This window comes from Silurus meridionalis, chromosome 17 (assembly GCF_014805685.1).
Source record: "Silurus meridionalis isolate SWU-2019-XX chromosome 17, ASM1480568v1, whole genome shotgun sequence".
Taxonomy (NCBI): Eukaryota; Metazoa; Chordata; class Actinopteri; order Siluriformes; family Siluridae; genus Silurus; species Silurus meridionalis.
In genome coordinates, this window is record NC_060900.1 from 17,800,918 (window position 1) to 17,815,985 (window position 15,068).

The window sequence follows — 15,068 nt, forward strand, 5'->3', positions numbered from 1 at the left end:
ACAGATTATGTGGTAAGAAAGAATGAATAAGATTGTTCTTTATAAGTGTAGGTTGGTCCCTGATCAGCAAGTTGTGACTGTGGCAAGGAAAAACTCCCTAAGATGGCATAAGGAAGAAACCTTGAGAGGAACCAGACTCAAGAGGAAATCCATCCTCATCTGGGTGGCACCCAATCTCCATTAATGCAAGTAAATTAAAACATTAGTTAGAGTATCTAACACAACTACACTTTCTCTAAAAGCTATTTTACTTAAAGCTATTTGATGTTATTGGTTTAGAATTTAAAATTTCAATAAATTAGACATGTAAATATGGCTTGAAAATCCACCCCGAGTGGAGAATTCTGAGCAAACTTGGATATGTGAAGAAAGAATTTCACTGTGCTGTAATGGATTTGTGACAAATAAAGGATATTCTATTTTAGTAAAAAGAAAACATGGTCTATGTAAAATATAAAGGTGCATCTTTGAAGTCTTAGGGCCTTTTTTGCAGGTTGTGGTTCATGGCCTTCTGTGTTGGATTGTCATCATGAGTTCTAAAATAATTCATCCCAAAACCCGATTGTATTTGGCAGGAGGTAACTAGGCCACAAAAAAGGTAATTTAACCATTGTTTTAAATAAATACAAATAGATTAAGAAGGACAAAATCATATGTCTACAGATGTAACATTCTGTTTAAATCCTGTGTTCCAGATGAACAAGCCTGTAATAAAGTTTCAAATTTAGTGCATAGAGGACAGAACAAAAAGTCACTCAAACTATAAAAGACGTTACAGAATGACAGGGTGGGGATCACAATATATTATTGTAGGGCTGCCAAGCATTTTGCACTATTGTAGATTTGTCATGACTGAAGTGAACTGTATCATGCACTTAGTAAACACAGTGCACTGTAATTGGGTCAGAGTTAGTAAATTATTATCATGCTATGTTGATAAGAGTCTTCCAAAGAAAAGCTCTTGTCAAATATAAGTTATAGCCCCCTCCTTAAATTAGTCACAGATGTTTAGATGGATAACTGGTGTAACTGGTATAAAATACACATTCCATCAAAGAAAAGACATTTATGGTTTAAACATTGTGGTTTTATTTATTAAGAATTTAAGCGTAGAACGTGCCACTCCATGAAGAAAATTAGAAAAGTATTTACAAGTGTAATAAGTTTAAAAACTATATGAATAAGCTATTGTATATAACAAATGTTTGCATGCAGTCCCCAAGGAACAATATTAACTGAACATAAATCAACCGGTTCACAAGTTTACATACACAGCTATTAAAATAGGTGATAAAAAAGTAGGAAACGCAAATGGATGGTCAGTGTAAATTGTTATTCTTTTGTAAATTGAAAAACATGTAATTATCTTCTATAGTTTTAGAGGGGCACTGCTAAAGGGAAAAAAAATTCCTTAACAAAATAATACTAAATCACACATTCTTCTTTTTCTTCTTCGGCTTCTCCCATTCTCCATACCCCCCTGTCCTCTACATCTGCCTCTTTTAAACCAACCACCTGCATGTCTTCCCTTCACCACATCTATAAACCTCCTTCTTGGTCTTCCTCTTTCCCTCCTTCGTGGTGGCTCCATCCTCAGCATTCTCCTACTGATATACACCATGTCCCTCCTCTGCACATGTCCAAACCATCTCAATCTCGCCTCCCTCACTTTGTCTCCAAAACGTCCTACATGTGCTGTCCCTCTAATAAACTTGTTTCTAATCCTGTCCATCGTCGTCAATGCCAATGAAAACATCTTCAGTTCTGCTACCTCCAGCTCCACCTCCTGTCTTTTACTCAATGCCTCATAACTCCTGCTATCACCCCATGTACTTAAACTCCTCCACCTTCTCCACCTCTTCTCCCTCCAAGCACCCTCCCCCTCTAATTCACACATGTACTCTGTCTTACTCCTACTGATTTTCATTCCTCTTCTCTTCAGGCTCTTCTTAACCTGCTCCCTAATTTCACCACTAATCACAATATCATCCGCAAACATCATAGTCCACTGGCCATCCTACTGAAAAGTGCTGATATGTGTAACTCTCAGTATTTGTCTCACACTTATTTTATATCAAATGTCTTTAGTAGATTGTGAAAAAAATTGAAAAATGCCTTTGTATTCCAGTACTTTTGGTAGTCTATTCTGAGTAACTATTGATATAGAAAAGTAGCACAAACAAAACCTATACATAATTAAAATATATTATAACCTTTGTCTCTTCAGGTCTCAACCTTATAGTGGCACAAAAAAATTCCCAATACCAGTGCTACCGTAAATGCTATGTTTATCACACTATAAATGCAGGTACACCAGCAAGATACCTGTAACAATAAAAAAAGAAGAAGTTATTCATGCTTGCTATCCAACAAACCATAAACACATAATTGTACTGATTTTTGTATGTAGTTATATGATTAAACATTTTGGTATGGAGCAAAAATCTTACTCTGCACTTTTGTTTCTTTGAGGCAATTTGTTGTCCGCTCTTTTGTTTTAGTTCCCCGTATAGAAAAAATATACATGACAGCAGTTGACACCCTAAATATACTCCCATTAATATGTAGGGCCAGAAGCAGGAGCTTTTAGAGCAATGCTCCACAAGACCTACAAATAGTATAGCAACTATACAAAGAAAAAAATAGAAACTGATCATAAAAATACATCTGGACTCAATTCCACAAACATATTGTGGTTTAAATAAATAATAATAAAAATACAGTTAAAAAACAGACATGTTTACACTATATGAACAAAGGTTGGGACAGTTGGCTTTTCCAGCCATATGTCGTTGTTCCACAAAGTTTGAGGCACATAATTGTATAGAATGTTTTTGGTTGAAGTACTATTAAATATTCCTTTCCTTGAACTAGGAGATCCAATCTTGTTCTGGAATGTTCTGGTAATGTCCTTTTTTAAAGATAGCGTTGGGATAGAATATTTTGAGAACCCTGCGATAGAGCTCAACCCTACTAAACACCTTTAGGATGACTGCTGACTGCACCCCAGGGCTCCTTATCCTACATCATTACCTGACTTTACTAATGTCTTTGTAGCTGAATGATCACAAATCTCCAAAGCAAATTCCAAAATCTAGTGAAACACCTTCCCAGAAGAGTGAAGGTTATAATGACAGCAAATGGGACTTAATGTGGAATGTAAAAAACTAATACAATTCTGGTCAGGTGTCCACAAACTTTGTTCATAAAGTGTACAAGAAGAATACAGCATGTAGATCACGGTGTTTGGTATTCTTACTTGTAAAACAACAGTTTATGACTGCAATGATCCTGAGCACCCAGCAGAAAATCTTCCTTCTGAAATAACAATAAAATACAATTTTATATATGTGTGTGTGTGTGTGTGTGTGTGTGTGTGTGTGTGTGTGTGTAAAAATATATATATTTTTTTTTTTTTCTTTCTTTCAGTCTTATATAAAATATAGATATGTATAAGAAATAAAAAATTATTTATTTTGATACATTTTTATTTACATAAGTACATATAAAATCAGTGCCACACGAAAACAGTTTAAGAAAACACTCACAATTCATGGCTCGGTCCACAGAGAAGGAATACAAGAACGGTTTGGCACAAGTTCAAGCTTGCTTCCACTCCTGCCAGAATTTTGTTTTCAACCTATTCATGTACAGTTTCATGTACACACATACAAATAAATAAAAAGACAACTGGACTGAATTCTCAACATTAATAATACTTAACATCAGTATTTCATGTTTGAGTAATTATAGCATGTTAATAATAACCTTAGTGCATTTCCTAAAACTAGAAATATGACAATACATTATATAAAATTACAATAAGAATATGGCAGGGTAATTAATTTATGTAAATTTTTGTGTGAATTGAAGTAAAATAAATTTACAGAAAAATGTCCTTACTTGTTTGGTGTCTATTAATAGGAGAATGAAAGCAGCCAATGAAAATGCCAAAGACATAACTGATGTCACCTGTAAAAAAAAAAAATATATATATATATATATATATATATATATATATATATATATATATATATATATATATATATATATATATATATTTTTTTTATGTATTTTTACTATGCACTTGGGCTAAATAATTTGTTGAGGTAAAAATGAACTGCATATGTCCTCATGTTTCAGGTGAAATAATTGCAGAACAGTGTGAATTATGGATTTTACCTTTATCCAAGCACCTATATGTGCTTTCACTAGGAAAGGACTGCACATAGCAAGGGAAAGATAACTCAGGAAATGTAGAGTCAGAGATGATTCAAACTAAGATACAGACAGAAAAGTATATAAATAAATACAACTTTTCTTATTACAACACGATTTAATTTTCTAGATGAATTTCTTAAATCAAAATAGCAAATGTAATTACTACAATAATACAAAGGAAACATTAATGATGCAATAATTTCCTCATGCTGAGATCACCTGAAATATAAATAGCACCTTTATTGGTCTATTTGTGCTTGCTGTTGCTTTGAAATTGAAAAATGTCAAAAATAATAAATAAAGTATGTCTTAGAAGTTTACATTTCAATTTCGATATCAATGAAAAATAAACCTGAAATAAATGTTCATTAGCCTCCTGCTTTTTTCTGTGGTTCCAGTGTCAACAGTTTATTGTGGACATGAGTCCCTACCATATAAAGTTGAATCTTATTCTATTCTTCCCTATATTAATTGTTCTTTTCTATGTTAAAACATGTACTGGCAACATAAATTTGGATTTAAACACACTACCTTAAGATCTGTAACTTATTGAACTTATTGTTTCCTTTACATCGAGATTTACATGTAAGAATTAATGATTTAAAACATTTCTATAGTTTGCTAATTTTACTATATGCTTTATTTTTTTTGACATGCACAAAATTAATATATAAATGCAAAGAAATATGATACTAGGCGAAGAGAAAGCATAATCATTTTTATAATTAAACAAGCAAATTTATAATTAGAGTCAGTCAGCAAAATCTGTTAAATTCAAATAAATGAAATATAAGTAATATAAATTATATACCAAAAATGTTGGCGGTGGAGCAGATTCTGTGACGACAAAAGCAAGAATTTAGACATAGCATTATTTATATATATTTTTTAAGTAATTCAATATACAGAACAGAACAGAACTCTTAATGTACACTATGCAGTTGCAAAATGTTTGGGCTTCCCTTTCGATATTTGATTAATTTTGAAATTGAAAAAAATTAAAACCTTATCATTTGGCTTCATGTGGTATCCAGTGGCTCAGAAGATATTGCACATTTAGGTATAACAAACATCAGCAAAATAAACTATTTGTGACACCATCAGGAAACTGAAGCTGAAAATAGAATGGCTTCGACAAGATGACATGTTTTTGGAAAAGACCACATAATAATCTGACTTTAACTGAAATGTCTTAAAAAGAGAAATCTTATTCAAGGGAAAAAAAACGAAAAAAAAAAAAAACCGGAACATTCTTATTGGCTACTAATTACAAAATAACATTTGCAAGCTATGATACATGCTAAAGGGGATGCTTCAGAGGTTATATACTTCTTCTCACTACAGAAATCACCAGGGTGAATGAATATTTATAAAAACAAGGGTTAGTTGTGCATAATTAGATATTGTGTATTAAATGTCATTACAGGCAAATGATTATCTATTTTGTAAATCAGAAAGATATTTACTTTAGGGGTTCCATTAAACAGACCACTTAGACACAGTTCTCACTTGAATAGATAAGCCAAGCTTATTTCTGTTTGAGGATATGGTAAAATATTGTCAAAACACAGCTGCATGAAATGTCTTTAGCTATTCTGTTTTTATTTTGTTTTTTTATTTGCACAGTTATTGTATTTGTATTGTAACAGTCACTATTCTATGACTAGTAAATTTTTTTTTTTCTATTTAAATTTACATTTATTTCTATAATATGATAGATGTATGAAGCCTATAATTCAATGTCGATACCATTCTATAACTACTGAATAATGAATACTGTAAGAGAGTCTATTAAGGGGATATAAATAAAGCTTTAGAGGTACCAATGCTGGATGATTTGGGTAGTATTTGAATGAATACACCTGGGAATAATGTTGATGTTGATGCTGATGTTGGTATTGACGCTGATGCAGATGTTGATGCTGGTGTTGATGTTGCTATTGTTAAGATGGTTGTTGTTGCATGATTTGGTGTTGTTAGAGGCACTGTTGTTGTTACAGGGTCTGTTGTTGTTACAGGGTCTGGTGTTGTTGCAGGGTCTGGTGTCGTTACAGGGTCTGGTGTCGTGGCTGGTGCCGTAGTTGAGGACAGGACTGCTTTAGCATCCCAAAATATTTGAAAGCTCTCAGTAAATGTAGCTCTGAAATCAAACAATAACAATAATATAATAAAGATTATAAAGATTATACTTAAAGATAATATAACAATTAAGATAATAACACAATCTATAATTTGTTAATCTGTCAATTACATCTATATAACAAAGCAAAAAATTAACCTGAAAAAATATAATCCCGTTTCCGAAGCTTTCCAGCTGACTTTTACTTCATTCTTTTTTTTGTTATTAATTTGGGTTACAGCTTTATCCTGGATAAAAGAATAGATATTTTAAATTGCCATGTTGTTCTTCAACTACACACCTTTAACAATCATCTATTCCTTAATGTATAATCACTTAAATATAACACATAATTACACTTAAATTGAATAAGCAAATGCATATTGGGTCAGAGTTAGTAAATTATTATCATGCTATGTTGATAAGAGTCTTCCAAAGAAAAGCTCTTGTCAAATATAAGTTATAGCCCCCTCCTTAAATTAGTCACAGATGTTTAGATGGATAACTGGTGTAACTGGTATAAAATACACATTCCATCAAAGAAAAGACATTTATGGTTTAAACGTTGTGGTTTTATTTATTAAGAATTTAAGCGTAGAACGTGCCACTCCATGAAGAAAATTAGAAAAGTATTTACAAGTGTAATAAGTTTAAAAAATATATGAATAAGCTATTGTATATAACAAATGTTTGCATGCAGTCCCCAAGGAACAATATTAACTGAACATAAATCAACGGTTCACAAGTTTACATACACAGCTATTAAAATAGGTGATAAAAAAGTAGGAAACGCAAATGGATGGTCAGTGTAAATTGTTATTCTTTTGTAAATTGAAAAACATGTAATTATCTTCTATAGTTTTAGAGGGGCACTGCTAAAGGGAAAAAAAATTCCTTAACAAAATAATACTAAATCACACATTCTTCTTTTTCTTCTTTCGGCTTCTCCCATTCTCCATACCCCCCTGTCCTCTACATCTGCCTCTTTTAAACCAACCACCTGCATGTCTTCCCTTCACCACATCTATAAACCTCCTTCTTGGTCTTCCTCTTTCCCTCCTTCGTGGTGGCTCCATCCTCAGCATTCTCCTACTGATATACACCATGTCCCTCCTCTGCACATGTCCAAACCATCTCAATCTCGCCTCCTCACTTTGTCTCCAAAACGTCCTACATGTGCTGTCCCTCTAATAAACTTGTTTCTAATCCTGTCCATCGTCGTCAATGCCAATGAAAACATCTTCAGTTCTGCTACCTCCAGCTCCACCTCCTGTCTTTTACTCAATGCCTCATAACTCCTGCTATCACCCCATGTACTTAAACTCCTCCACCTTCTCCACCTCTTCTCCCTCCAAGCACCCTCCCCCTCTAATTCACACATGTACTCTGTCTTACTCCTACTGATTTTCATTCCTCTTCTCTTCAGGCTCTTCTTAACCTGCTCCCTAATTTCACCACTAATCACAATATCATCCGCAAACATCATAGTCCACTGGCCATCCTACTGAAAAGTGCTGATATGTGTAACTCTCAGTATTTGTCTCACACTTATTTTATATCAAATGTCTTTAGTAGATTGTGAAAAAAATAGAAAAATGCCTTTGTATTCCAGTACTTTTGGTAGTCTATTCTGAGTAACTATTGATATAGAAAAGTAGCACAAACAAAACCTATACATAATTAAAATATATTATAACCTTTGTCTCTTCAGGTCTCAACCTTATAGTGGCACAAAAAAATTCCCAATACCAGTGCTACCGTAAATGCTATGTTTATCACACTATAAATGCAGGTACACCAGCAAGATACCTGTAACAATAAAAAAAGAAGAAGTTATTCATGCTTGCTATCCAACAAACCATAAACACATAATTGTACTGATTTTTGTATGTAGTTATATGATTAAACATTTTGGTATGGAGCAAAATCTTACTCTGCACTTTTGTTTCTTTGAGGCAATTTGTTGTCCGCTCTTTTGTTTTAGTTCCCGTATAGAAAAATATACATGACAGCAGTTGACACCCTAAATATACTCCCATTAATATGTAGGGCCAGAAGCAGGAGCTTTTAGAGCAATGCTCCACAAGACCTACAAATAGTATAGCAACTATACAAAGAAAAAAATAGAAACTGATCATAAAAATACATCTGGACTCAATTCCACAAACATATTGTGGTTTAAATAAATAATAATAAAAATACAGTTAAAAAACAGACATGTTTACACTATATGAACAAAGGTTGGGACAGTTGGCTTTTCCAGCCATATGTCGTTGTTCCACAAAGTTTGAGGCACATAATTGTATAGAATGTTTTTGGTTGAAGTACTATTAAATATTCCTTTCCTTGAACTAGGAGATCCAATCTTGTTCTGGAATGTTCTGGTAATGTCCTTTTTTAAAGATAGCGTTGGGATAGAATATTTTGAGAACCCTGCGATAGAGCTCAACCCTACTAAACACCTTTAGGATGACTGCTGACTGCACCCCAGGGCTCCTTATCCTACATCATTACCTGACTTTACTAATGTCTTTGTAGCTGAATGATCACAAATCTCCAAAGCAAATTCCAAAATCTAGTGAAACACCTTCCCAGAAGAGTGAAGGTTATAATGACAGCAAATGGGACTTAATGTGGAATGTGAAAAACTAATACAATTCTGGTCAGGTGTCCACAAACTTTTGTTCATAAAGTGTACAAGAAGAATACAGCATGTAGATCACGGTGTTTGGTATTCTTACTTGTAAAACAACAGTTTATGACTGCAATGATCCTGAGCACCCAGCAGAAAATCTTCCTTCTGAAATAACAATAAAATACAATTTTAAATGTGTGTGTGTGTGTGTGTGTGTGTGTGTGTGTGTGTGTGTGTGTAAAAATATATATATATATATATATATATATATATATATATATATATATATATATATATATATGTATATATATATATTTTTTTTTTTTCTTTCTTTCAGTCTTATATAAAATATAGATATGTATAAGAAATAAAAAATTATTTATTTTGATACATTTTTATTTACATAAGTACATATAAAATCAGTGCCACACGAAAACATTTTAAGAAAACACTCACAATTCATGGCTCGGTCCACAGAGAAGGAATACAAGAACGGTTTGGCACAAGTTCAAGCTTGCTTCCACTCCTGCCAGAATTTTGTTTTCAATCTATTCATGTACAGTTTCATGTACACACATACAAATAAATAAAAAGACAACTGGACTGAATTCTCAACATTAATAATACTTAACATCAGTATTTCATGTTTGAGTAATTATAGCATGTTAATAATAACCTTAGTGCATTTCCTAAAACTAGAAATATGACAATACATTATATAAAATTACAATAAGAATATGGCAGGGTAATTAATTTATGTAAATTTTGTGTGAATTGAAGTAAAATAAATTTACAGAAAAATGTCCTTACTTGTTTGGTGTCTATTAATAGGAGAATGAAAGCAGCCAATGAAAATGCCAAAGACATAACTGATGTCACCTGTAAAAAAAAATATATATATATATATATATATATATATATATATATATATATATATATATATATATATATATATATATATTTTTTTTTATGTATTTTTACTATGCACTTGGGCTAAATAATTTGTTGAGGTAAAAATGAACTGCATATGTCCTCATGTTTCAGGTGAAATAATTGCAGAACAGTGTGAATTATGGATTTTACCTTTATCCAAGCACCTATATGTGCTTTCACTAGGAAAGGACTGCACATAGCAAGGAAAGATAACTCAGGAAATGTAGAGTCAGAGATGATTCAAACTAAGATACAGACAGAAAAGTATATAAATAAATACAACTTTTCTTATTACAACACGATTTAATTTTCTAGATGAATTTCTTAAATCAAAATAGCAAATGTAATTACTACAATAATACAAAGGAAACATTAATGATGCAATAATTTCCTCATGCTGAGATCACCTGAAATATAAATAGCACCTTTATTGGTCTATTTGTGCTTGCTGTTGCTTTGAAATTGAAAAATGTCAAAAATAATAAATAAAGTATGTCTTAGAAGTTTACGTTTCAATTTCGATATCAATGAAAAATAAACCTGAAATAAATGTTCATTAGCCTCCTGCTTTTTTCTGTGGTTCCAGTGTCAACAGTTTATTGTGGACATGAGTCCCTACATTATAAAGTTGAATCTTATTCTATTCTTCCCTATATTAATTGTTCTTTTCTATGTTAAAACATGTACTGGCAACATAAATTTGGATTTAAACACACTACCTTAAGATCTGTAACTTATTGAACTTATTGTTTCCTTTGCATCGAGATTTACATGTAAGAATTAATGATTTAAAACATTTCTATAGTTTGCTAATTTTACTATATGCTTTATTTTTTGACATGCACAAAATTAATATATAAATGCAAAGAAATATGATACTAGGCGAAGAGAAAGCATAATCATATTTATAATTAAACAAGCAAATTTATAATTAGAGTCAGTCAGCAAAATCTGTTAAATTCAAATAAATGAAATATAAGTAATATAAATTATATACCAAAAATGTTGGCGGTGGAGCAGATTCTGTGACGACAAAAGCAAGAATTTAGACATAGCATTATTTATATATATTTTTTAAGTAATTCAATATACAGAACAGAACAGAACTCTTAATGTACACTATGCAGTTGCAAAATGTTTGGGCTTCCCTTTCGATATTTGATTAATTTTGAAATTGAAAAATTAAAACCTTATCATTTGGCTTCATGTGGTATCCAGTGGCTCAGAAGATATTGCACATTTAGGTATAACAAACATCAGCAAAATAAACTATTTGTGACACCATCAGAAACTGAAGCTGAAAATAGAATGGCTTCGACAAGATGACATGTTTTTGGAAAAGACCACATAATAATCTGACTTTAACTGAAATGTCTTAAAAAGAGAAATCTTATTCAAGGGAAAAAAAACGAAAAAAAAAAAAAACCGGAACATTCTTATTGGCTACTAATTACAAAATAACATTTGCAAGCTATGATACATGCTAAAGGGGATGCTTCAGAGGTTATATACTTCTTCTCACTACAGAAATCACCAGGGGTGAATGAATATTTATAAAAACAAGGGTTAGTTGTGCATAATTAGATATTGTGTATTAAATGTCATTACAGGCAAATGATTATCTATTTTGTAAATCAGAAAGATATTTACTTTAGGGGTTCCATTAAACAGACCACTTAGACACAGTTCTCACTTGAATAGATAAGCCAAGCTTATTTCTGTTTGAGGATATGGTAAAATATTGTCAAAACACAGCTGCATGAAATGTCTTTAGCTATTCTGTTTTTATTTTGTTTTTTTATTTGCACAGTTATTGTATTTGTATTGTAACAGTCACTATTCTATGACTAGTAAATTTTTTTTTTTCTATTTAAATTTACATTTATTTCTATAATATGATAGATGTATGAAGCCTATAATTCAATGTCGATACCATTCTATAACTACTGAATAATGAATACTGTAAGAGAGTCTATTAAGGGGATATAAATAAAGCTTTAGAGGTACCAATGCTGGATGATTTGGGTAGTATTTGAATTAATACACCTGGGAATAATGTTGATGTTGATGCTGATGTTGGTATTGACGCTGATGCAGATGTTGATGCTGGTGTTGATGTTGCTATTGTTAAGATGGTTGTTGTTGCATGATTTGGTGTTGTTAGAGGCACTGTTGTTGTTACAGGGTCTGTTGTTGTTACAGGGTCTGGTGTTGTTGCAGGGTCTGGTGTCGTTACAGGGTCTGGTGTCGTGGCTGGTGCCGTAGTTGAGGACAGGACTGCTTTAGCATCCCAAAATATTTGAAAGCTCTCAGTAAATGTAGCTCTGAAATCAAACAATAACAATAATATAATAAAGATTATAAAGATTATACTTAAAGATAATATAACAATTAAGATAATAACACAATCCATAATTTGTTAATCTGTCAATTACATCTATATAACAAAGCAAAAAATTAACCTGAAAAAATATAATCCCGTTTCCGAAGCTTTCCAGCTGACTTTTACTTCATTCTTTTTTTTGTTATTAATTTGGGTTACAGCTTTATCCTGGATAAAAGAATAGATATTTTAAATTGCCATGTTGTTCTTCAACTACACACCTTTAACAATCATCTATTCCTTAATGTATAATCACTTAAATATAACACATAATTACACTTAAATTGAATAAGCAAATGCATATTTTCATACAACGTAATAAGTTATAAACAGTTATAATATATAGTTATAGACTAATTATACATACTAAGATAAACATAAATTATTATTATTAATAAATACTTCTCATTCAAAGCTTTGTATAGTATTAGAATCATTATTGTAAGATAAGAATTTTTGGAATTGTTGGTCACATTATACCCAGCTGTTTTTTGGTTTGTTAAGCCTGTAGAATTGGAAAAAGACAACACTTACATTTATATCATCACATTTCTGAAGTCTGCTGCTACTTGTGTCCAACAAAATAAAAATTCCCTGAGGTGTTGTGTTGTCTGGTTTGCGCGCTTCCAACATAAAGCCAGTGAATGATCGAGAGCCATCAGCCTTCAAAGTTACTTCAGATGAAAATAAGATAATAAGATAATTTATTAAATATATCATCTTTTATATATGTATATATGTGTGTCATTTTCATAGTGTATGTATACAACTGTCATTGTGATAGAAGAGTATCTGCAAGAGTGAAAGGGAAAGTTTATAGGACTGTGGTGAGACCTGCGATGTTGTATGGATTAGAGACAGTGGCATTGAATAAAAGACGGGGTGGAGCTGGAGGTAGCAGAGCTGAAGATGTTGAGATTTTCATTGGGAGTGACGAACGAGGATGGACAGGATTGAAAACAAGTTTATTAGAGGGACAGCGCATGTAGGACATTTTGGAGACAAGATGAGGGAAGTGTGATTGAGATAGTTTGGACATGTGCAGAGGAGGGACATGGGGTATATATATATATATATATATATACACACACACACACACACACACACACACACACTAAATCTCTAAAGCTAAGAAAGAAAGAGAAAGTCACTCACCCTCAAAGATTGTTCCTATATTTGAATGATTAACAGAGATATAATCTGGGTAAACTTTAAAAGGTGGTTCAGTGTTTTGAGGCAAAAAGTTGCCGTGAGCAACTGCCATCGTCTGACATATACCTACAGTGTTGTCATAAACTCCACCACTGAAACATTTCACTATGTGTAATAAGGGTCCTACTAAACATAAAAAGATTATAGCTTAAAGTTTCATCTATAAAGCAAAAGAGGGAAAATAAAACAATATTTAGATGGATGCTGAATTCATTTAAAAATACAACAGTGTTAAAACATTTCCAAGTGTGTACTAAAAGGCTTTATTTAAAGTTTAAAAAAAAAAAAATTATATATATATATATATATATATATATATATATATATATATATATATATATATATATATATATATATATATATATTCCTGAACTATATATATATATATATATATATATATATATATATATATATATATATATATATATATATATATTTATTTATTTATTTATTTATTTATTTATTTATAAACAAAAACACGTCAGCTGATTTACTGAAACTAAAAAACTCCTTTAAAATGTTATTCATTTCCAGTTTTGAAATTTAAATGAAATATCGTCCAGCTGAATTTCTATTTATTTTAATGCAGCACTTTTAATTGCAGTTTGTTAGCTAAATTATGTACACATATACACATACAGATATATACACACACAAACACAGAGAGAGAAAGAGAGAGAGAGAGAGAGAGAGAGAGAGAGAGATCTGTATTCTTGTCAACACAAACTTTTCAAAATATAAAAAAAAAAAAAAGTGATTGGAAGTTACAATAATAAACTAAAACACTTTACCTTAAATGAGTAGGAATATCTTAAGAGTGATCGATGTCTTCTCTCTCATTTCAGGAAGTTTATCTGTATATTTTCCTGATACAACCACTCCTTTATTATTTTACAACCAGAGTGATTCTGTGTACTTTAATCCATGTTGAGTTTCTGCAGTGAGAATGCAGTGGTGCGGAAAGGTGCGCTGATCCACAAATCTTTAGATATAAGTGAAGCATTCAGTAGCTAACAAATAAGTAAATAATGATATGACTATGGATGAAAGAAGTTTCTTTGAGCTCTTAAGCTAAGTTAAGAGGTAGAATTATGTTTTCTATGTTCTACTGTGAATAGAATATGGGTTAATGAAATTAAACTGCTTTTAACTGGTTGCCTTACAGTGGATTCTGCAAATAATGTTTGTGTCGAATTTTGTGTCATATTTTGCACATTTTCTCGTATTTATATACTAGTGAGAATGACTCCAGATTAGTCTTGAAATGCCACCCCTATTACGGCAGAAAGGAACCATAATGCCTTAAATATATTATAAAAACCTCATAGTTTTAAACAATAATTGTCACTTTTTTTATCTGTTTTTGCTGGGGGTTTTGTAATGATTTCATGTTTTTTCTACAGTCAAATGTTTTAAGTTATTTTTTTTCCCATCTCAGTTATCCTCTAAAGGATTTCCTCATTCTTTAACCATGAATAACTATTTCCACATATTTATTATATCAGGACTTACAGTTTATCATACATTGTTTGTGCTATAGGGACACTTTGTTCGGAATATTTTAA

General features: G+C 31.6%; 2 long non-coding RNA genes across 2 annotated transcripts; both read right to left on the bottom strand.

Moving 5' to 3' along the window:
- Positions 1–1,679: 1,679 nt before the first annotated feature.
- Positions 1,680–6,667, bottom strand: LOC124399526. Its single transcript, XR_006928245.1, has 9 exons — positions 6,500–6,667; positions 6,084–6,361; positions 5,033–5,058; positions 4,183–4,278; positions 3,904–3,972; positions 3,549–3,640; positions 3,260–3,318; positions 2,451–2,626; positions 1,680–2,325 (listed from the first exon to the last, which is right to left on the bottom strand). It is a non-coding gene; the product is annotated as an uncharacterized LOC124399526 (long non-coding RNA).
- Positions 6,668–8,335: 1,668 nt separating this feature from the next.
- On the bottom strand, positions 8,336–10,113 carry LOC124399528. Its single transcript, XR_006928246.1, has 5 exons — positions 10,059–10,113; positions 9,786–9,854; positions 9,432–9,523; positions 9,082–9,140; positions 8,336–8,447 (listed from the first exon to the last, which is right to left on the bottom strand). It is a non-coding gene; the product is annotated as an uncharacterized LOC124399528 (long non-coding RNA).
- Positions 10,114–15,068: the final 4,955 nt, after the last annotated feature.